This window comes from Lactuca virosa, chromosome 7 (assembly GCF_052849685.1).
Source record: "Lactuca virosa cultivar CGN04683 chromosome 7, Lactuca_virosa_CGN04683_v6, whole genome shotgun sequence".
Classification (NCBI taxonomy): domain Eukaryota; kingdom Viridiplantae; phylum Streptophyta; class Magnoliopsida; order Asterales; family Asteraceae; genus Lactuca; species Lactuca virosa.
Genome location: NC_136432.1, coordinates 85,828,253 through 85,854,568, shown reverse-complemented (window position 1 = coordinate 85,854,568; position 26,316 = coordinate 85,828,253).

The following is a 26,316-nucleotide window of genomic DNA, read 5'->3' as shown; positions in this document are numbered from 1 at the left end:
TCTATAACAACCCCAAATCGGCTCAACCAATCCATGCCCACTATAACACACACGTCCCCCATCACAATTGGGACTAGATCTATCGGGAACTCAACACCGAAGATCTCGAGTACACATCCTCGAATCACATCCGTGGCATACACAGCTCGCTCGTCAGCTATGGAAACTCGTAGAGGTCGACTCAACGCCTCCCGCTGGATACTGATGTGCTGACTAAACGCTAAAGACACAAATGACCGACTCGCACCCGAGTCAAATAACACCAACGCATGTACATAACTCACAAGAAAAGTACCTACGCATATCACAATATAAGCACAATATCCCAAACTCAGCATAAATAAATGAAAGAATATGTACCAGCCACCACATCGGGCGCTGCGCGGACCTCCTCCGCTGTCAACTGGAAAGCTCTCCCGCGAGCCTTCGGTGCCTCGGCCTTCATCGGCCGAACCTCAGTAGCTCGCACGGCAGCAGGGGCAGATCCCTGCGGTGCTCCCTGTGCTGTCCCCCGCAGCTGCGGACACTCGGCCTTCCGGTATCCAGTCTGGTTGCAATGAAAGCAAACCATGAACCCCTTGGGGCAATCCTTGGCTATATGCCCCTCCTTTCCACATTTGTAGCAAGCACCCGATCGACAAACCCCGTCATGTCCCTTGCCGCACTTTCCGCAAGTGCGGCCCTTCTGGCCTCCAGATCTCGAATCGGCGGGCTTTGCCCGCTTGGCTGCCGGCTAAGACTGTGTCGGCCGCCGATCCATCCCCTGAGACTCGGCCTCCTCCCTGGCCTGAGTCTCCAACTCAATCTCCCTCTTCTGTGCATTTGCCTGGAGCTCAGCAAATGTCCGGTAAGTCGAGTTCGACACGAACTCCCGAATATCCCTCCTCAAAATGCCCAGTAGACACCTGCTCAGGGCAGAACATCGCCCTCTCATGAAACTTCCTGGTAACCACAGTAACAAAATCAGTACCCTGCTTGAGGGTCAAGAACTCCTGAGCCAGCCGTTCCCTCTCCACCGGGGGAACATACTCGTCTCTGAACATGGTGGTGAACCTCTCCCAAGTCACCTCTGAAATCTCTGCAAGAGTGAAGCTCGCCGTCACGAACTTCCACCAGTCCTTCGCTCCCAAGCGAAGCTGGTTCAGCGCGAACCGTACCCTCAGATGCTCCGGACATGAACACGTGTAGAAGCATCCCTCAATATCAGAAATCCATCTCATCGCAGCGATCGGATCCTACGTCCCGTCAAACTCTGGTGGCTTCGTGTTGCTGAACTCTCGAAGCAATAACGAGTCACCTCCCTGAGGCCTGGCAGTAGCCACCGCTGCAGTAGCTGTAGCAGCCACAACCTCAGTCACCGCTGCATACCGCTCATCAAAAGTCTCAATCAACGTGGTCTTGATAGACCCAAACATCTCCGGAATCTCGGCTCGAATTGTCGTTGCCACCTCATCGTGGATCATCTGACAAAGCTCCACGTCACTCACGCCGCTCGCCTCAGGTCTGTGGCGTGTCCCAACCATGATGTCTCTGAAATACAACATAATAATAATATCAGAGACTTGCTCGAGCATCCTCGCACTCGATAACTCAACCCTACTTGTTCCCTAGTATCCCAAGGATTCTTACTTGGACTGCGCACTGATCCGGTGTTTTCAGTAGTACGGGCCCAATACTACCTTCCACACCGCATCAGCATTCATTCCAAGTCCTCCTCCTGGGATCCCAGATCACAAGTACTTTACATCTCGCTAAGCATAGGCTACCCTTCGGTAGACTTCTCATAAGCTCCTCACTGCTACCTACTCACTCTCGAGGCATCTCATAGCAGCAGTAATCTCCTAGGCTAAGGCATCACAAATCAGGCCACTCTAGTCCTAATATGAATACCTAGCCTACTCTAGCATGCATAACATATCATATCTCATAACATATAATGTAAGGGTATTTTGGGAAATCACCGTTTGGGCGCTGGCTGATCGTACACACTGCTTTGTTCTGTCTTTTTCAAAATCTTTTACTCTCTTAGAAAAATTGTTTGTTTTATGAAAAGCTTCCTCAAATCCTCAGTTTGAGTTCAGATACATCCGAAGATGCACCCGAATCCCTCAAACCAAGGCTCTGATACCAACTTGTAACAACGTAAACTTCCAAAACAATTTTTCATTTTTAAAAACATACTTTTATTCATCAAAACAATATCAAGCAAACTGTATCCACTGTCATAATAACAAACAAATCCCAGAATCTCAAAACATATTCTCTATGAGTGTGTACGGATCATGTCGGCGCCTTCCCGCGATCCTCGCTAGTACCTGAAACACATAACACACAACTGTAAGCATAAATGCTTAGTGAGTTAACACACACCACATATACGCCTTTCCAGGCCATAACTCTATAGGATCTTCCGATCCAGGTGTCTCAGGGGACTTCCGTCCCAAATCCCGGTAGACCTTCCGGTCCTACCCGTATCGACCTTCCGGTCCGCAACCTCTTGACCTTCCGGTCCTTATTATACATAACATTCATAACACATAACAACATACAACTCATACATCTCATAGCATATAAGACCTTCCAGTCACACATAGGTACCCTTCCAGGTACAGTATAGTGAGAAGACTCACCTCAACGAAGTCGGATAAACTCTCGTGCTCAACGTCCCGACCTAGCCTCCTCCTATTATTCAAATAACATCCTCGATCAATATTCCCTCAAAGTCTCATCCCTAAAGATTGGGTAGAAGTCCATTCTACCCTTCCCTGAACTCTCTTGAATCAGTCTTGACCAGAACCCTAAGGTCAACGAAAGTCAACGGTTAAACTTTGACCCGACTAGTCGAGTGCACATGGGCGACTCGACGAGTCCATGCGGGTCCTCTGAATCCTTCTAGCCTCCCTTGGCTCGTCGAGTCATCCCTCCACTCGACGGGTTACACCTGTCACGAATCGCGGGGCAACCCCGACTCGACTCGTCGAGTCCACTTATGGACTCAGCGAGTTGCTCCCATAACAACTCTCAAATGACCTTCTGAGGTCAGATCTGCTTCTCTAAACTATAGATCTGACTTCCCCACGACCAATAACCACGTAAAGGTCAAAACTTGACTTACATGCAATGCACCCAAGGCTTTCCTTGGTGAAATGGCTTCTAAAATGGCAACCTAGTCTCCTTTCCTCCGTGAACAAACATAAAGCAGAATGGGGAAGGTTCTCTGGACCTCTATGGGTCCAGATCTGAGGTCTAACCCAGCAAGGGACCATAAACTCAACTTTTCAAGCCCTAAAAGGTTATAGAAAACCCTAAATCATAGATCTTAACCCAAAACAGACGGGAAGTTCGATTTGATACCTCAATAGTGTAGATCTGAACTTGAGAACCCTGGATCCACAGCTCCCTTGACCTCCTCTTGTTGGAAACCACTTCTCCTTTGCTAAAACACACAAGAAATGGTGAATTAGCCTTCCTCTTGCACCACAAACGCTCTCTCTGCTCTTTAGGGTTTCTCAGGGGTGAAGTGGCCGCAATGGAGGCTATAAAGGCCTTTAAATAGGGCACAGACCCCGAGAATTAGGGTTTCAATTTACAGCGCGGACTCGCCGAGTCCACGCATCGACTCGTCGAGTCCTTCATTAAATCAGACAAGAAATGCGCGCTCCTACTCTGCGAGTCTGAGCGCCTACTCGCCGAGTCCCTCCCTAAAACTCAAGATAAATACTTAAAATAAGATACCTGGGAATCCGGATGTTACAGTATCTCACAGTAATTGAGTGTGGGCGGGGGCCCGTATCTCATAGTAGCCGAGTGTGGGCGGGGTCCGTATCTCGAAGTAGTTACATGTGGGCGGGGCCCGTATCTCAGAGTCAACAGAGTGTTTGGCGGGGCCCGTATCTCCTAGTTAGCAAAGTGTGGGCGGGGACCGTATCTCCATGAGTGTGGGCGGGGCCCGTATCTCTTAGTTGCATGTTATATGTGTATGGTATGGGGTAGTTTGGGGGAGCTCACTAAGATTCGTGCTTATGGTTTTCAGTTTTGGTTTCAGGTACTTCCACTAGCAAGGGAAAGGGATCGGGATGATCGCATGGCACACACCACTGTTTCAGCCTGGGATGTTTAGACTCTGATATTTTTATATGATTTTGATACAGTATTCTGACACGATGTTTTGAGATACACGATTTATGGTTTTCTATATGATTATGGATGACTTATGGTTTTGTTATAAATGATTTTAAAAAGAAATTTCCAGTCTGTATTTTTGGGATGTTTCATAAATATAAACCAATATATCAATATTTCATTATAACCAATTTAGCTAATTAAATACTATATCTCCAATCCGAGCTAACATATTCAATTAATTATACCATCTTGAGGTACCATATAATGTCATAATAATCATCAATACACATATACCAAAATATGCAGGTACCAATAACAACGGATGTTAGAATAGTGTTACTCACCTGATCACTTGGTTGACACACTACTTCGGCCCTTGACCTATACAACCTTCCCGTCTGTCACATACCGGTACCTAACCAACAATTTCCAAGTTCCTTAGAACCTGTTATAATTTACCCTTAACTACACCCTGTGACTATGTGTCACCAAGCTCATTAAATACAATAATATAACAATACTAGGCTTAACCCCATAAGCCAATAACCAAATTTACCATATCGGGACATTTCAGTAAATTAGAGTTTATAACCCTGACAGTCCCAACTAACTATCTTACCTTGAGATTTCCTTAAAAATCTCACTAACTGGTCCGTAACAACACCATATCACGAATACGAGTATATATACATAACATATACTCACAAATCCCAACAATAATGATGTATAAAACAATTACATAATAACGGGGTAAATTACACCTCTACGAGCCTTGTATCTCCCGTATATCAAGACAAATCACTTTATACGATCTCCCGTAACCGATTACCGGCAGCTCTTCGCATACATGCACCATGACCTTCTAAATGACACTAAAACAACTATTTTTATACTTTTCAAGCTCTCACCTCGTGAGCATTATAAGCTCACGTCGTGAGCAGTGTCTAGACATGGTCCTGCCACGCGTCACACTCTCCCGTCATGTATCTTGTCAATTCATCGCATCTCACGTCGTGAGAGTCAAATGTCACGTCGTGACAATCATATTTCACGTCGTGGTGGTCAAAGGTTGACTTTCTCATAATAGCATCCTACTTTCATCTCAACTTCATGTAACCATAATTTTCTCATGCGGACTCTTTTCAGCATACTTTATATCCACAGAATCCTCATCACACGAACTACAACAGTTTCAATAATATTTTAATAATTAACATTTCTAAAAATTAACCATTTCTAGGGTTTATCTCACCTATCCCTTACATAATATCTATATTTCATAAAATAACACCTGTTACGAAAAACCGGGTGTTATATATATATATATATATATATATATATATATATATATATATATATACTGCGCCAAGACTTGTCAGTATGGTATCCTTGGTCTTGTTGACCGATGACGTAGACCGTTGACTGTTGACTTTCTGACCAGTAGGCAGTTGGTCAAACCTCATGGATGGTATATTTATAGTGTATTTGGATATCAGGTGGTACTCGTTTCTCCACCTTCAGGTGTTGCTCCACCTTATTTAAGAGCATCAATCCCATTTCTCCAGCCTTCATTCTCTATTATCAGTACCAAACGATTTTCCTCAAACCCCAACTCCATTTCTCTCCTCTCTTGCCTCTCCTTTGATTTGGGTTGATGATTTGAAGAAGATTGATGAAGATGGTGAAGTGATTGTGCTTGGTGTGGATTGTTTTGGGCATTTGGCTACTGGATTCTCTTCTCTCCTCAAGCTCATTTCTCTGTTAAAGGTAAGATCTTACCCTTTTGATTACACCGTTTCCATTCATCACCTTATTCCTCTTAATCATCTTATCTCCATGAGCTTGTTATCATTTCTAGTGAGATTGGACAGCTCAAACGAATTTTACTCAGAATAGGAACCCTTGGACCTCTGGAATTGTTAAAGAAGGGCTTGCAAGCCTTCTCCTTGACCATGAAATGAACTTGGAACAACTAGGTTGTTATAATGTGCACATGAGCTTGGATAGATCAATAGATAGCTAGGAAACCTTAAAGATCATGACTATAGACAACTAGGAAACCTTAAAGATCATGACTTTATGAATTTAATAGCTTAATGGGAACCTAGAAACGAAACCATAGCTTCTGTCTTAATGGATTAAGTGCTTAAAACCAATGACCTAGGTTCTGAGTATGCTTAGCGACGCTAGCCCCAGTTAGGGCCTAGCAGCGCCAAGGTTCCTGCTATAGTAGACGAAAATGCTAGAACCCCGACTATTTTGTCTGTACCCTAGCGGCGCCAGGCACAGGGAGTGCCTAGCGACACCAAGACTTGTCAGTATGGTATTCTTGGTCTTGTTAACCGATGACGTGGACCGTTGACCGTTGACTTTTTGACCAGCAGGCAGTTGGTCAAACCTCATGGATGGTATATTTATAGTGTATTTGGATATCAGGTGGTACCCGTTAGTCCGTTCATCTTCCCCGTGTGAGATTGAGATTCGCTACGCTGACTCAGATGAGTTATCTCACCTATACCGTATATCATGTGGTTGTTCCGTTGTAGCTAGCCTATAGGTCGGGTATTGGTTATGTGATGGTATCAGTTGTAGGCTGTATTATATTATTATGCATGTTATATTATATATATTATATACGGGGACGAAGGGTCGTGACATCGCCCGACACACTGGGGATGTACACGAACTAGTGTTGGACGCGACACTAGACCGATGTGGGACCCAACGGGCCGGGCACACCAGTGTGGGACCCAATGGACCGGGCACACTAGACATGGCGTGGGACCCAATGCACAGGGCACGCAAGCGTGGGACCTAACATACCGGGCACACAAGGTATGGATACGGTGTGGGACCCAACGCACATGGCACACCAGGTTATGCTATGCTAGGCACGATTATATGATGTATTGTATATTTGGGATTTCTCACTCAGCTGGGGCTGACGGTTGTTGTTTCACTCTTTTTCAGGTGTTGCTCCTTGGAATGGCAGGGCCGGGGCGTGACTGTGCCGTATCGTGTTGTTTTGTTGACTTTCAAGACTTTCGCACTTTATCTTTTATTATTATGTTATGAGATGGCTTCATACTCTGACTTGGCTTTTGGTTGACTGTTTTTCATAATGTCGTGACACGTGTCTTACTTTTATTGGTTCTTAAATGTTTTAAATTCCTTGTAATTTTTGGGACGTTACAATTTGTAGCCCATTAAAATTTAGGAGACCATATATTGTTTTTGGCCCAATTTAATTATATGCTTTTTTTAAGCCTATTTTGGAGAAAATATGGCAGCCCAAAATAAGCCACTTAACAAGCCAAAATAATCGAATTTGGCAGCCCGTTATCAATTCAAATATTCGTTCGGCCCACGGACAAATCGTGCAGCCTGAAGTCCTGAACACCAGTTAGGGCCTAGCGGCGCCAAGGTTCCTGCTACAGTAGAAGAAAATGCTAGAAACCCGATTATTTTGTCTGTACCCTAGCGGCGCCAGGCACAGGGAGTGCCTAGGGGGGCCAAGACTTGTCAGTATGGTATTCTTGGTCTTATATAACTCTCGTCTCTTCTACTTGCAGGATGATCATCACTCATATTCTACACCGCCAGGAGATGGACAAGTTGAACTTGCAGGATCTCTTCTTCCTGTGGTGCTTCGTCAATGGCCGACCGTTGAACCTACCGCGGGTCCTCACACTTCAGTTCTGCCGTCGTGGCGCACTAGCTCGTCCTTCCAGTCCCATACTCAGCGGCCATATCATCACGGTGCTTACTCATTATTACGGGATAAACCTTTCGGGTCTTCACTCTGAGGCTGCTAAGCTTCTCGGTCACTCGGTCTTGTCGAACAGCAAGCTCATCCATCACGTAATTTTTTTTCCCTAAAACATTGGTAATCTGGGTTGTATTCTGATTTGCGTGTTTGTTTTCAGGTGGATGGGAGATAGGTCCTTTGTGAGGGTCTGATTGTCGCCGCTGGTGGTGCTGCAACAGCTGCAGAGCCTAGACAGCGAGCTCCTCGTATCCGTGCACGGCCTGCTACTGCGTCCCAGTCATACATTGATCAGCTCTCCACACAACTTGCCCAGATCGATACCCGCTTGATAGATGTACAGGGAGGTATGTGTGACTTACGCTACCGCCACGACGTCAACCAGCAGTGGAACGAGCGCGTGTTCACCGGTGTGTACGAGTCACAGCACATCCCAATTCCTGAGGATTGCCAGTATCCTTTCCAATACTACCCTCCCCTTCCCTTCTACCAGCCACGAGGGTATGATCCCAATGCTCCAGGGCCATCATACTATCCCCCTCCTCACTTCCATATCACTCAGTCTCTCAATCTTTGCATACGCATATATAAGCTCGCTATCAACATTGGTTTTCTGTGAGGTTACAACAGTTTCAAGGAGCAGTTGATGCTTCTAGGAAAGCAAACAACTCAAAGACATGGAAGGAGGTTTGTTTCGCGTGTGTGGATGTTGAGGAGTTTTTGTTGACTCAGATATGCGGGCTCCACATAATCGTCCAAGTGGATGATTTAGTTGGAAACCCGTCACTATGAGATTTTAAAGATCTTACAAACAGGTACGAAAAAACAAGAGTCAAAGAAAAGAAAATAAAGATGATGTGATTACACGTGAAACATCCCAAAATACGACCCAAAATTTTTTGTTTTAATATTACTAAAAATCACATCATCGAATGTCATACATACTAAGAACCATAGAATGAGTAACTCAAAAGTCAAGTAACAGTGTCAAAACAAATACTGTATCAATCATATCAAAATATCTGAATAAAACTCCCAGGATAAAACTGAAGCTGTGGTGTGTGACATGCCATCATCCCGAGCTCTTCCCCTTACTTGCGGAAGTACCTGAAACCAAAAAATGAAACCGTAAGCACAAAGCTTATTGAGTTCCCCCAAACTACCACATACCATACAATGACATATAAGCAAATACTGGGCCCCGCCCACTGCATCGGGCCCCGCCCGGCATCGGACCGAAGTCCGGAACTAGCTTCGGCCCCGCCCACTACATCGGGCCCCGCCCGGCATCGGACCGAGGTCCGGAACATATAGCACATAACAGAACCGAACATAACATGCATGAATCACGAAGACAACAAGCATACATATCTACTTCTCGAGACTCTCCCGGTATCGGACCGAAGTCCGGAACTACTATCTAAACGGGCCGGCATTGAGGCCGTAGACCCGTTACTACTGCAAGGAAACTCACCTCGTAACGCTGGCTGCTGAGGTGCTAAATCTGAGACGGTCTGACTGCTGCTCCGGAACTCCCCGGCTACAAATCCCATAAACACTAAATCAAATACTGATAACTAATCTCCGGGTAAAATGACTATTTCACCCCCGGTCAAAGCCAACTCCCTGGTCAAAGTCAACTTCTTGGTCAAAGTCAACTTCCAGTTGACCGGACTCGCCGAGTTGGGCCGCCAACTCGCCGAGTCCCTTTCATCCGTTCTAGTCCTCTACTCGCTTTTACTCGTCGAGTTTGGCGAAGACTCGACAAGTTCTTCTTCGATACATACATCGAGTCTAACTTCATCCGACTCGCCGAGTTGTATGAACAACTCGTCGAGTTTTCCTTCATCATATGAACACGTCCAGACTGCGACTCGCCGAGTCGTAAGAACAACTCGTCGAGCCTGAAGAACAACTCGCCGTGTCCCAAGCATGTTATTACTATACAGTCGGTTCTAATCGATTTCAGTGCTTCCAAATCATAGATCTGAGCTTCTAGGACAGGTTTTACACGTAAAGTTTCCAACTTTACGTGCATGCATAAGGGTATGAGGCTAAAATACCCAAAATCATCAAGTACTAAGCACCTAGGGTTTGGAACAAGGCCATGATTGCATAAAGGTGGCTATAATGAGCTCCTGGAGTTCAATAAAGTCCAGATCTAAGGTTTCCATCCAAAGGAAAGTCCATATCTCAAGTTTTGAATCATATAAGGCTCCATGGAAGACATAACAAGCATAAAAGAGGGTTTAATGGAGGAATACACAAGGTAATAACTTTATTACCTGAATGAGAAACAGATGGAGGCAAACTCTTGGATCTCCTTTCTCTTCTATGGACCTTCTTCTCTTCCTTCTCTTCCTTCTCTTCCAAAGCCTCCAATCTAGCACAAACACACTCAAGCTCAACAATGGGGGCTAGGGTTTACAGGGGAAATGCTCTAAAGGTGCTGGAGGCTGGGGTGGGAGGCTATAATGACGTTTAAATAGGGTACAAACTCTTGAAATTAGGGCTTCATCCAGACAGGCAGACTCGCCGAGTCCCAACATATGGACTCGCCGAGTAGCCAACTTAAATCGTGTGATCATCCCGTCTCTACTCGACGAGTCGGGCTACAGACTCGTCGAGTACCCCTTAAGAAAATGAAAATTACTTTATTAATTCACATACCAGAAATGGGGCGTTACAATTCTTCCCTACTTATCTTAGACTTCGTCCTCGAAGTCTGCTGTTGCTGAATCTATGAATATCTCTGGATAATGCTCCCTCATCTCCTCCTTGGTCTCCCACGTCCACTCTGAACCCTTTCGGTGCTGCCACTGCACCTTCACTAGCTGGACTACCTTGTTCCTCAAGGTCTTCGTTTTCCGATCCAAGATCGCAACGGGCCTCTCAATATAATTCAGGCTGCTATCAACCTGAATATCCTCCAAGGGTACAACTGCTGACTCGTCCGCCAAGCACTTCCTCAACTGAGAAACATGGAAAGTGTTGTGGATCTGGCTAAGCTCTGCTGGAAGGTCCAACCGATAAGCGACCCGACCCACCCGGGCCAAGATCCTAAATGGACCAATGAACCTGGGGCCCAACTTGCTCCTCTTCCGAAACCTGATAACACCCTTCCAGGGTGATACCTTCAGGAGGACCATATCGCCCACCTGAAATTCCAAATCTGAACGCCTCTTGTCGGCGTAACTCTTCTGCCGACTCTGCGCAGTCTGCAGTCTGCTACGGACCTTCTGGATCAACTCTGTGGTCTTGAGTACCACCTCTGTACTCCCCATGACTCTCTGACCGACCTCACCCCAACAGATTGGGGTCCTGCACTTCCTTCCGTAGAGCATCTCGAAGGGAGGGCGGTCAATGTTGGTGTGGTAACTGTTGTTATACGAAAATTCCGCTAACGGAAGATACATATCCCAACTGCCACCGAAATCTAAAACACATGCCCGAAGCATGTCCTCGAGAGTCTGAATCGTCCGCTCGCTCTGCCCGTCCGTCTGAGGGTGGAATGCGGTACTGAAATGGAGACGAGTCCCCATCTCTTCATGAAACCGCTTCCAGAATCTGGAAGTAAAACGGACGTCTCGGTCTGACACTACCGAAACAGGCACTCCATGCCGTGCCACCACCTCGCGCACATAGATATTGTTGGATTAATGTCTAAGTCCATAACTATATTTGGTATGTACTTGACCCGACCCGGCATGGTCCATTTGGGTTGCACTTCACCGGCACAATTTATATCGATAGTCTTTTGAGAATAGTATATTTATGATTTATATTAATATATTATAAGTTCTAATATATTAATATGGAATCATATTATTTAATTAGTATTGATCAAGAATTAATTTAGAATTAATTAAGTGATCAAAAAGAACTAATTAAATATGGACTCTTATATATATGGAATGGGCCAAGTTCATTTAGGTTGGGCTAAGCTTTTATGGATGGTCCATGGAGCTTTTAACCCATGGATCCTATGTAAATGAAAGGTCATGGGTATTAGGGTTTACATGGATGTAACCCTAATCCTCCATAATATATAAAGGGGTCCTTGGCTCACAAAATTGGCACAAGTGTGTGAAAATAAGAGTGGGCCGATTTTAGTGTGCATACATATTCTCTCAAGTTCTTCCAAGGTGTTTTGGTGATTTGTGATTCCATTTGAGGCTTCCACACTATTGGGGCTAAGCTCTTAAAGCTTGAAGACATCAAGCTACATCAAAAGGTATGTCATCTAACTAGAACTTTGTAGTATAGGTGCTTCATAATATGCTAGTTAGGATGAAACCTTGGAATAGTTAATATTTGCATGTATAAAAAAAACATAGATCCAAGGTTTATAGGGTTGCATGTACACCATAGGAGTGTTAGAATGCTCAAAACCCAACAGTGGTATCAGAGCCATGGGTTGTTTTCTGTTATATTGATGCAAATGATTTATTTTCAAAGTTGAAAAAAAAGGAAAAAAAAACATGATGTTTGTCAAATTTTAAGATAATTACTTGTTTTTGTGAAAAACTAATTATTTGTAAAATTTGAATCATTTGCTATATGAGTTGAATTAGGTCAAATTTAGTAAAAGATAAAATGATATGATTATTTTATTAGTTTTAAAAGTTTGATCTAAAGAGTTTTTTGAAACCTCCATAAGTTATGGATATGAAAAGGTTTAAAAAAAATTGATTCAAATTTTTTTTATGGAGTTACAAAACTTGGTCTTAATGTTTTAAAGAATTCCATAACTTGTTCTTAAGTTATGGAACATGAAAAGTTTCATCATAAAACAAAACATTAAACTCCATAAGTTATGGAATCCAAAAGTTATTTTTTTTTGTGTTTCCTTGATTTATGAGTTAGTTTAGATTAATGAAAAAAAAAATTTGTGTTTTTGTAACTTGTCCTCAAGTTACATAAAATGTCACATTTATGAATCTTAAAACTCATAAAAGTGTCATAGGTTACATAAAAAAAATGAAGAGTCTTCATTTTAATGAACCATTAAACTCATAAGTTATGAAATGAAAATTTTTTAATAGTTTCAAAAACTTGCCCTCAAGTTTTGGAATTTGTAAAGTTTTACCATGAATACTTTAATTCCAAGTTAAGCCCTTAGAATTTTAAAAGTTAAAATTCAACCCTTATACTTTATAATATTATAAGTTAATAATATTTATATATATATATATATATATATATATATATATATATATATATATATATATATATATATATATATATATATGTATAAGAGCAAGTCGTCTTACCATTAGTAGGCCTCATTCACGAAGCCGGTCTATAAGGGGGGTATAAGGTTACTGCCTATAAAATGACAGTTTAATGGGTGTCCACTCTCACCCACCGCTTCCTTGACCGGTGGAGGGTCGTTAGCCGAATGGGTATGACAACGACTATAATTCTCCCTTCATTAAAAGTATTAATGACAAATACTAAGTAACTAAACATTTATAAATTCCCAATCTTAGTTACTTAGGAAAATGTGAATTTGGTGCTAACCCATGAAATTACACTTTGCACTTTCTTAAGTCAGTTAGTGGAGCGTGTGTGGTTAACCGGCACACTAGCTTGATTTAACAAGGTAGGCAAAGGGTAACTTAATGTTTATCATAGCATCGGTGGAGCCTGTGTGGTTAACCGGCACATCGATTGAGGGGTAAATATTAAGGGTACCAAGTATATTTGCATGGTTACTTCACACCTTGTTTTGTGATCCTCGGCATCCCAGTCACAAAACCTGAAGGGCACACTGGAGATTGAAACATGCCATTGAAAAGTTCAATGAATCTCAAAAGATCTAGGAGTTTCAAATCCAATTAAAACTTAATTATATTTCGTTTTTCATGGTGGAAATTGGTAAATCGTCATTTACCTACCTTCAACTATTTTATAAATCGGATTACGGCATCCCTCTTCCAGTTATAAATAGGTTGTTGGATCCTAGCCTTAATATTTCATATTGGGTGTTATATTAAGGAATTTAGATCAACTATCTTGAATATCTCCCAAAAGATGTCTAGTTCAGACATCTATGATCTTCCCAAATCTCTTGGAACTTTACTTCCTCCACCTCCTCCAATTATTCTCCCTAACCCACAAGTTCAAGGTCACTCAAGCCCTAATGGCAAGCAAGGTCTATGTGTGATCACATCTTAGAGATGAAGTCACATATTGACAAGCTGGGAGAGTTGGGTGTCAAAGTCTTGAGAAAGTTGGATGTTCAATCACTTTCTAAGTCACATAGTGAGTTCCTTTGGGACTACTATGAAACAGACTATGACATGAACCTTAATGATCATATCTATTTGCTTGGTGCTGCTGAATCAACAATGATTTGGAACGATAGTAAAGCAAATTTGATTAGAAGATCAACTTCCTAAAAACTTTATGGACAGTGACAATGGTGACACTGGAAATCCAGAAAAAGCATTCTCTTCCCAATGGAAAGGGATTGGCCATAGTCAACCCGGTTGACCAAATGGTAAAGAGAAAGGCTAAGTCTGAGATAGTCCCATTACCAAAGGGTCCATATGTTTATTTTGCCAAAGGAAGGGGCGTTGATTGCAAAGCTGCCAAATTTACCTAAGGATGTTAAAGTCAATAAGTTTGACTCTACATCAGGTAGAGCCCATTATCTAACTCTGTTAAGTTCTATTCTGAGATCCTCATTACATGATGTGACTGGGTCACATGTTGATGTTTTAAGAATCAAAGAATAGAGAGAAATCTTAAAGGAAGTATATGCTGATTCTGATCGCGAAGGTGGATTTCGATCGCATCAGAATTTTGAGCAGTTGCTTAAGAAGTTATGATATATTGCTGAGGAATAGATAACAACAATTTTCCATGTGGATTGTAAGGATAAGTTTTTCCGCAAAGTTTTAAAATAAAAGAAAATTGTTTAATTTTATTTATTTGAAGTATCCTTACAATGGCATTTGTGGAAAATTGTTGCTTATATGATTCCACTGACAGCAATATTGGAAAATGGATTTGATTCTTTCATTTGTGGTAGTGTCTAAATTTACCAAATCAGGAAAGTTCCTCATCGACCAAGTTTCAATTGGACCGAAATTTGGAATCATGCAAGTTGAATAGTATGATGAATGAGAACTTTCAAGCATTGGAAAATCAAGACTAATTACTTGTTCACATGGATGTGTGAGTCAAGTGAAGGACTAAAGGGATCGAGTACACATTCTTGTGCACTGGTCATGTCCACCACAAAGCTCGTTAAGACTATTTGATTTACTAAATTTTAGTAAATATGGTTATACTTACAAGTTTAAGTATAATTCTGAAACATTGGAAAAGTCTCAATGTATGGCAAAACGAATGGGAAGAATCAAATTAGGCAGAAAGATAAAAGTTTCTCAAATCTGAAAAGATGGGAGAGTACTTTAGTATCATGTTTGTGATCATCTTAATGATTTAGAAATCATATCACAATTAGTCCTCTAAAGGTCATCTTAGTGCATTCTTATGACTAAGAAGAGGAGTCATGAATTGTTGAAATGGTTAGATCAGGAAGATGAGTCATACTTCGTTCCAAAACAATTCTTAGAGTCATACTCCAAGATTGTAACTTGAGTGACATATCTTAAAGAAAGGTTTAAAACACTTGTCAAATGTAAGAGTAAAAGTGTCCTACTCTTGTACATTTGAAATTGGTAAGTTGTGATGTTTTGGATAAAACAAAGACCAACTAAGGCCAATTGTGTGAAGTGTTTGTCTTGATAAAGAATCCGCACTATCTCTTGAATATTTGGCAAGATAGTCTTATATGTCAAGAGGATAGTGGGAGTCTTAAAGATCCTAAAAAGAATTTCAAGAACTAATCAAGAATAAAACCTGAGGTTCTTCACTAGCACACGACTTGAGGTTTATAACCTATCGTTTTGACATATTCTGTGCCCATTCCAGTTAAAGTTGGCTTTGTATAGGAGTTCTGAAAGTTCTCAATTGGTTGCATAACAACTTGGAAGCAATGGCAGGCCCTGTACTGCCAGGTGGCAAGAAGTTAAGATTGCATAAGTTCAGTCCATATGAGTTTGGATTTGTCATTATCCTTGTCTTATGACTATGGTTTTGACGATTCACATGGATAAGAACACATACACCATAAAATCTAAGGGTCATAAGGTTTCTCTCCGATTCATGAAAATGATGGTGAGGAAACACTTCCACCAAGTAGATTTGAAGCAGATGGCAAAAGGTCTAAACAATTGAGACTATGATTACGGCATCCCTTTTCATAGTTCTGAAATTGTTTAGACACACATGCATGCTATCTAAGGAAAGTTGTATGATTTTGATAAAGTTTTATCAAAGCATCTCGTATCAGAAATCTGAACTTTGGTAAGAAAGTCAATAAAGTATTGATTTCTAGAAGTCCAGCTGATTTCTGAGTACATGTCAAAGCTAGTGGGAGCATAAGTGTTATGCTAATAATCATCATGTTAGTGGGAGCATGATAATTATTGTTAGTGTTGCAAGTTAGCAATGTTAATTATAGAAAATAAAAGTTTCAATTCGTGAGGCTGCAGGGATTGAAAAAGTTGTTTTGCTATAATTAAGGGAGAGGATATACTTCATTTCAGTTCTAAAGGCTTAGATTGAGACCTTAATCATCTTTATTCAAGAATATATATATGAATTTCATGCTGGATTGGTTCAACTTAAGGAAATTCTATATATTGCGTTCTCAAAATTCGATTATGATTACGGCATCCCTCTTCATAGTCAAATTTTGAAAAACATGGCAAATAAAAATATTGTAGCAAAAGACTGGTCTAGAATCATGTCTTTATGTGAGACATCATGAATCGTGTACCATTTGCTTTGGGTACAGGATCGATTGCATGTGCTATAATATTTGTCATTTCTAAATTTTTCCAAATGCCCAGAGGCATTAAGAAGGGAAAAGGTCTAGAATTGGATATGACTAAAATGATTAAGCAATTGTCGAGGACAATCTGAGGTTTACCAAAGATTGGTTGCTCAGGGACAGTTGGAAGTATAGTGCTAATTTTGGAAGGACCATATTGACATATTCTGAAAAGAGGCATCTCTTATTCAGAAGTGATAGTTAAAATGAGAATATGGAGTTGTCTCCATAGGTGGAAGTTATATGTGTAAGATTAGAAAACTTAATGCAAGAAGCATGTCCAAAGCAATGTACTTTGAATATGAGACTTAGTTTCCATGGAGTTGATCTCCATTGGAATACCTTATAATGACTGTTGACAAGTCTTTGTGACTTTGTACATATTCATTACAGGAGGGTCAGTGCATATAAGTTTAAAATCTAAACAGATTTCGATAAATGATAGGAATTTGAAATTCTCACATTTTTCGATAAGGATTTGGGAGTGTGAAATTAGAATCATTGAAATTATGTTCAATTGGTTTATTTCACAAAGTAAGGATCATAGACAAACATAGAGTGCATACTTGGTGTATGGCAAAGCTATTGTTTAAGAAAAACATAGTGTACATGCTTGGAGCATGGGACTGTTGGGTTATGAGCATTCTAACACTCCTAAGTGTACATGCAACCCTAAATACCTTGGATCTATGTTTTCTCTATTATACATACAATTATGAACATCCAAGGTATTATCCTAATCTAGCATACAAAATAATAAATATAACAAGATAGAATACATACCTCTTTGATGTAGAATGTCTTCATGAAGCTTGAGTGCCTAGTGCCCCCAAGTGTGACACCTCAAATGGTTCACACAACACCAAATACACTTGGAATAACTTGAGAGAAACTTGAACACTCCTTGAAATCATCTAGCCCTCACACTCACACATTAGTGCACGATTTCTTGAGCCATGGGATTCTTTTATATGGTGGCTATTAGGGTTACACCATGTAACTCATAACTTTACCCATTCCTTATGCTCCATGGATTTTAACCTCCATGGAGTATCCATGGGTCACCCCATGGACTTAGTCCAACATAAGGAATCTTGGATCACAAGCCCACATATAAGAATGAATGATTTACACAATCAACCCATATATTTAATTAGTCTCCTTTTGATCACTTAATTAATTCCAAATTAATTCTTGATCAATACTAATTAAATAACCTTATTAATATATTAGAACTTATAATATATTAACCAACCTTAAGTGTTATTTCTCTCATTATAGTCTATCCAAATGCATGATGCCATGCAACCCAAATGGACCATGCCGGGTCGGGTCAAGTCTTACCAATTATAGTTATGGACTTAGACATAATCCAACAGTCTCCCACTTGGATAAGTCTAAAACTATTATGACGTATGACTTCAGGAACCGATCAGCAATCGTAGCTCTCAAAAGCTTCTGTCGAACTCTGACCTTGTCGATGAACTCTGACCTTTGTCAATGACTTGTCCATTAGATAAGGGATCATATATTCCTCCATTCTAGATATCATATGGACTGAGACATGGATTATCAATCATTCTCTCTTTCCATTTGTTGTTTCCCGATTTCCGATTCATGATGACTGACTGATTGAACAAATCAAATCAGTCCTGGCTTGGCCAAGCACTCACATGTATCATCTTTAAATCATCGAGGGGCCCACATATATCACTTTTATCCCGAAGGTAAAAGGAATGGATAAACTTCGACTCATATGGCTTGTTCTACTACTTGTTGAATCATACACAAAGGCACGTTTTATAACATCGAGTTACCAATGCGTTTTCGTGCAATCGATGTATAACCAACTCATAGTAACAACTCATATCTCTAGGTTTGAAGAATATAAGATATTATCGTCTCATGATCACTCGTGATAAAATCCATGAAGTGATTCAAATGAGCACGGGTTGAATCCAATACTCAGAACTTATGAGCACTCATGAGTGTTGTAGCACCACTTTTGTCCACCAACTTGGACCTCTACAATCCAACCCACGACAGTCTTGATTCATATCTACTTCCAACATATGACCGACTATGGATGGTTTGAATAACTTAATCATTCAGGAATAGCGACTTAGTTATTCTGGAAGTCAAAACATGCAAAGTGAAACACAAGAATAAATGAATCAAATATGGTATCAAACCCTATGAATATAAATAAACACTTTTATTTATCACCATACTGATTACTCGTTATTCATTGTTTCGGTTTTATCAACTTTATACTTGAATTTAAAACAATAGTTGTCCCATGCTCCAAGCATGTACACTATGTTTTCTAAACACTAGTCATGCCATACACCAAGTATGCATACTATGTTTGTCTATGATCTTTACTTTGTAAAATAGATCAATTGAACATCACTCCAATGATCCTCTTTTCACAGTCCCAAATCCTTACTGCAAATGCAAGAATTCCAAATTCATGCCATTTACTGAAATCTGTTAGATTCTAAACTTATATGCATTGATCCTCTTAATGATTATGCACGAAGTCAGAAAGACTTGACAACAATCATTACAGAGCATTCCAAAGGAGATCAGCTCCTTGGAAACATCCTTCTTTCATTAAGTTTCCTAATCTTACACAGATTGAATAATTTCTAACTTTGAAACATTTCCATATTCCATTTTGACTATCACTTCTGAACAAGAGTTGCCTCCTTACAGATTATGTCAATATGGTCCTTCCAGAATTAACATTATACTTCCAACTGTCCTTGAGCAACCAATCTTTGGTAAACCTTCGATTGTCCTCGACAATTGCTTAATCATTTTAGTCATATCCAATTCTAGACCTTTTCCCTTCATAATGCCCCAGGCATTTGGAAAATTTTAGAAGGGATGAATATAACACATGTAATCGATCCTATATCCGAAGCATATGGGACACGATTCATGATGTCTCACATAAAGACTAAACCAGTCTTTTGCTATAATATTTCCATTTCAATTTGCCAAGTTCTCAAAATTCAGATTATGAAAAGGGATGCCGTAATCATAATCGAATTTTAGAACGCAAATAATGGACCCATATATAGAATTTCCTTATGTTGAGTCATTCCAACATGAAATTCATATATATATCCTTGATTAAATACGATTAAAATCTCAATCTAAGCTTTTAGAATTGAAATGAAGTATAATTTCCTCTCCCTTAATTATAGCAAAACAACTTTTTCAACCCCTGCAACCTCACGAATTGAAACTTTTGTTTTCTATAATTAACATTGCTAACTTGCAACCTTTGTCATAATTATCATGCTCCCACTAACATGATGATTATTAGCATAACACTTATGCTCCCACTAGCTTTGACATGTACTCAGAAATCAGCTGACTTTCTTACCAAAGTTCAGATTTCTGATACTAGATTGTTTTGATAAAACTTTATCAAAATCATACACCTCTCTTAGATAGCTCACATGTGTGTCTAAACAATTTTAGAACTATGAAAAGGGATGTCGTAATCATAGTCTTAATTTTTTAGACCTTTGCCACTTCTCACAAGTCCATGTTAGTGTGCCGGTAAACCACACACGCTCCACTAACGACTTTGAGAATGCAAATATCACAATTGCTATCTAGCTAAAATCTACTTAGTGAAAGTGTTTCCTCACCATCATTTTCATGAATCGGAGAGAAACCTTATGACACTTAGATTTAATAGTGTATATGTTCTTATCCATGTGAATTTGTCAAAACCATAATCACAAGACAAGGTTAGTGACAAATCCAAACTCATATTGATTAAACTTGTGCAATCTTAAATTCTTGCCATTGCTTCCAAGTAGTTGTGCAACCAATTGAGAACTCTCAGAACTCCTATGCAAAGCCAACTTGAATAGGCACAAAAATTTCAACACGATAGGTTATAAACCTCAAGTCGTGTGCTAGTGAAGGACTTTAGGTTTTATTCTTGATTAAGTCTTGAAACTTTCAAGAGCTTTAAGACTCCCACTGTCCTCTTGACATATAAGACTCCCTTGTCAAATATTCAAGAGATAGTGCAGATTCTTTATCAAGACTAACACTTTACACAATTGGCCTAAGTTGGTCTCTGTTTTATCCAAAACATCACAACTTACCAATTTCAAATGTACAAGAGTAGATAACCTTTTACTCTTACATTTGACTAGTGTTAACAAACCCTCTTTAAGATATGTCACTCAAGTTACAATCTTGGAGTATGACTCTAAGAACTGTTTTGGAACGAAGTATGACTCATCTTTTTGATTTAACCATTTCAACAATTCATGACTCCTCTTCTTAGTCATAAGAATGCACTAAGATGACTTTAGAGGACCAATTGTGATATGGTATCTTAATCATTAAGATGATCATAAACATGATACTAAAGTACTCTCCCATCTTTTCAGATTTGAGAAACTTTTATCTTTCTGCCATACTTTGATTCTTCTTATTCGTTCTGTCTCACATTGAAACTTCTCCAATGCTACAGACTTATACTTAAACTTATAAGTATAATCATATTTACTGAACTTAAGTAAATCATGACGAATAGTCTTCTTGATCTTTTGTGGTGGACTTGACCAGTGCACAAGAATGTGTACTCGATCCCTTAGTCCTTTCCTTATTCACATAAGGAATTAGTCTTAATTTTCCAAGCTGAAAGTTCTCATTCATCATACTATACAACTTGCATGATTCCAAGTTTCGGTCCAATTGAACCTTGGGTGATGAGAATCTTTCCTTATTTGGTAATATTAGACACTACCACAACCGAAAGAATCAAATCCATTTTTCCAATATTGCTATCAATGGAATCTTATAAGCAACAACTTTTCACAAATGCCATTGTAAGGATACTTAAAATAAATAAAATCAAAACCTTTTTCTTTTATTTTAAAACTTTGCGGAAAAACTTATCCTTACAATCCATATGAAAACCTTGTTGTTATCTATTCCTAAACAATATAAATATCATAACTCTTAAGTAATAGCCCAAAATTCTGATCACCGAACCATGCGATTGAAATCCATCTTCGCGATCAGAATCATCATGTACTTAATAGAGTTAGACAATGGACTTTACCTGAAGTAGAGCCAAACTTATTGACTTTAACATCCTTAGGTAAATTTGGCAGCTTCGTAACCAATGCCCCTTCCTTTGGCAATAGTTACCTATGGACCCTTGATAATGGGACTATCTCAGACTTCGCCTCTCTCTTTACCATTGGGTCAACCGAGTTGACTATGGCCGATCCCTTTCCATTGGGAAGAGAGAGCTTTACTGGATATCCAATGTCATTATTGTCAATGTCCATAGCGTTTTAGGAAGTTGATCTTAGCAAATAGATAAGATCATTAAGGGTCTTGTCTTAGTCTGTTTCATAGGATTCCCAAAAGAACTCATTATGTGACTTAGAAAGTAGTTGAGCCACCAACTTTCTCAAGACTTTGACACCCAACTCTCCCGGCTTGTCAATATGTGACTACATCTCCAAGATGTGATCACACCTAGACCTTTCCTTGCCAATAGGGCTTGAGTGACCTTAAACTTTTTAGGAACTTGTGGGTTAGGGAGAATAATTGGAGGAGGTGAAAGAAGTATGATATCCATGGGGCATCATCTTTATTTAGGAAAGCTTGTTTCAAGAGATTTGGGAAGATCATAAATGTCTAGACCAGACATCTTTTTGGGAGATATTCAAGATAGTTGATTTAAAGTCCTTAATATGACACCCAATATGAAATATTAAGGCTAGGACCCAACAAACTATTTTATAACTTAGAAGAGGGATGCCGTAATCCAAGCTATAAAATATTTGAAGGTAGGTGAATGACGATTCACCAATTTCCACCATGAAAAACGAAATAATTTATTAGGTTTTAATTGGATTTGAAAGTCCTAGATCTTTGAGATTCATTGAACTGTTCAAAGGCATGTTTTAATCTCGAGTGTGCCCTTCAGGTTTTGTGACTGGGATGCCAAGGATCACAAAACAAGGTGTGAATAACCATGCAAATATACTTGGTACCCTTAATATTTACCCCTTAATCAGTGTGCCGGTTAACCACACACGCTCCACCGATACTATGATAAATATTAAGTTACCCTTTGCCTACCTTGTTAAGTCCAGGTTAGTGTGCCGGTTAACCACACACGCTCCACTAACGACTTAAGCAAAGTGCAAAGTGTAATTTCATGGGTTAGCACCAAATTCACATTTTCCTAAGTAACTAAGATTGGGTATTAATAAGAGTTTAGTTACTTAGTATTTATCATTAATACTTTTAATGAAAGGAGAATTATAGTCCTTGTCCTACCCGTTCGGCTAACGACCCTCCACCAGTCAAGGAAGCGGTGGGTGAGAGTGGACACTCATTAAACTGCCATTTTATAGGCAGTAACCTTATACCCCCCTTATAGACCGACTTCGTGAATGAGGCCTACTAACGGTAAGACTGACTTTACTCTTATACATATATATAAATATTATTAACTTATAATATTATAAAGTATAAGGGTTGAATTTTAACTTTTAAAATTCTAAGGGCTAACTTGGAATTAAAGTATTCATAAGTAAAAACTTTTCAAATTCCAAAACTTGAGGGCAAGTTTTGAAACTATTTAAAACTAATTAATTCCATAACTTATGAGTTTAAAGTAGTTTTAATTAAAAAAAAAAAAAAAAAAAAAAAAAAAAAAAAAAAAAACTCTTCAAGTTCCTTAACTTGAGGACAAGTTATGGAAGACTTTAAACTAATTAATAAAAATAATAACTTTTTTTTATTGTAACTTATGGAACTAATTAAGGTTACATTTTTTTTTAATTTAATGAAGAGACTCTTGAACCTCCATAACTTGAGGACAAGTTATGGAGTCATCAAACAATTTAATTAGAACTAGACTCTTCATTTTGTAACCTTTGCCAACTTTTATGAGTTTTATGATTCTTAAATGTGACTTTTCATATAACTTGAGGACAAGTTACAAAAACACACTTTGGAATCAACTCTTAGATTAAAATGGATTGAAAACAACTATTTCACACAACTTTTCTATTAATCTAAGAACCTCATAAGAACAAGATAATTCAAATCATCAATCTTCAAGAAATTAGCATGAACATACAAACTAATACAAATCTTGAAATTATGACAATTATCTTAGAAATTGGATTAGCATGAACATTACCACATCAAAAACAAGTTTACAAAAACATCTTAGGGTAATGTTCCTAGTCCAATTCCAGCCAAAACAATCGAATATATGCATCCAACTCGATTTTTCAGCTACTTTTGCAAGTACAACAAGAAAACAAGCCTAGGCTCTGATACCACTGTTGGGTTATGAGCATTCTAACACTCCTAAGTGTACATGCAACCCTAAATACCTTGGATCTATGTTTTCTCTATTATACATACAATTATGAACATCCAAGGTATTATCCTAATCTAGCATACAAAATAATAAATATAACAAGATAGAATACATACCTCTTTGATGTAGAATGTCTTCATGAAGCTTGAGTGCCTAGTGCCCCAAGTGTGACACCTCAAATGGTTCACACAACACCAAATACACTTGGAATAACTTGAGAGAAACTTGAACACTCCTTGAAATCGTCTAGCCCTCACACTCACACATTAGTGCACGATTTCTTGAGCCATGAGATTCTTTTATATGGTGGCTATTAGGGTTACACCATGTAACTCATAACTTTACCCATTCTTTATGCTCCATGGATTTTAACCTCCATGGAGTATCCATGGGTCACCCCATGGACTTAGTCCAACATAAGGAATCTTGGATCACAAGCCCACATATAAGAATGAATGATTTACACAATCAACCCATATATTTAATTAGTCTCCTTTTGATCACTTAATTAATTCCAAATTAATTCTTGATCAATACTAATTAAATAACCTTATTAATATATTAGAACTTATAATATATTAACCAACCTTAAGTGTTATTTCTCTCATTATAGTCTATCCAAATGCATGATGCCATGCAACCCAAATGGACCATGCCGGGTCGGGTCAAGTCTTACCAATTATAGTTATGGACTTAGACATTAATCCAACAGGGACAACTAGTGTTTTTAATTCAGGTATAAAGTTGATAAAACCGAAACAATGAATAATGAGTAATCAGTATGGTGATAAATAAAAGTGTTTATTTATATTCATAGGGTTTGATACCATATTTGATTCATTTATTCTTGTGTTTCACTTTGCATGTTTTGACTTCCAGAATAACTAAGTTGCTCTTCTTGAATGATTAAGTTATTCAAACCATCCACAATCGGTCATATGTTGGAAGTAGATATGAATCAAGACTGTCATGGGTTGGTTTGTAGAGGTCCAAGTTGGTGGACAAAGTGGTGCTACAACACTCATGAGTGCTCATAAGTTCTGAGTATTGGATTCAACCCGCGCTCATTTGAATCACTTCATGGATTTTATCACGAGTGATCATGAGACGATAATATCTTATATTCTTCAAACCTAGAGATATGATTTGTTACTATGAGTTGGTTATACATTGATTGCACGAAAACGCATTTGATAACTCGATGTTATAAAACGTGCCTTTGTGTATGATTCAACAAGTAGTAGAACAAGTCATATGAGTCGAAGTTTATCCATTCCTTTTACCTTCGGGATAAAAGCGATATCTGTGGGCCCCTCGATGATTTAGCGATGACACATGTGAGTGCTTGGCCAAGCCAGGACTGATTTGATTTGTTCAATCAGTCAGTCATCATAAATCGAAAATCGGGAAACAACAAATGGACAGAGAGAATGATTATAATCCATGTCTCAGTGCATATGATATCTAGAATGGAGGAATATATGATCCCTTATCTAATGGACAAGTCATTGACAAGGTCAGAGTTCGACAGCGACTTTAAGAGCTACGATTGCCAGTTAGGTTTTGAAGTCATACTCAATAATAGTTTTAGACTTATCCAAGTGGGAGACTGTTAGATTAATGTCTAAGTCCATAACTATATTTGATATGTACTTGACCCGACCCGGCATGGTCCATTTGGGTTGCACTTCACGGGCACAATTTATATGGATAGTCTTTTGAGAATAGTATATTTATGATTTATATTAATATATTATAAGTTCTAATATATTAATATGGAATCATGTTATTTAATTAGTATTGATCAAGAATTAATTTAGAATTAATTAAGTGATCAAAAAGAACTAATTAAATATGGACTCTTATATATATGGAATGGGCCAAGTTCATTTAGGTTGGGCTAAGCTTTCATGGATGGTCCATGGAGCTTTTAACCCATGGATCCTATGTAAATGAAAGGTCATGGGTATTAGGGTTTACATGGATGTAACCCTAATCCTCCATAATATATAAAGGGGTCCTTGGCTCACAAAATTGGCACAAGTGTGTGAAAATAAGAGTGGGCCGATTTTAGTGTGCATACATATTCTCTCAAGTTCTTCCAAGGTGTTTTGGTGA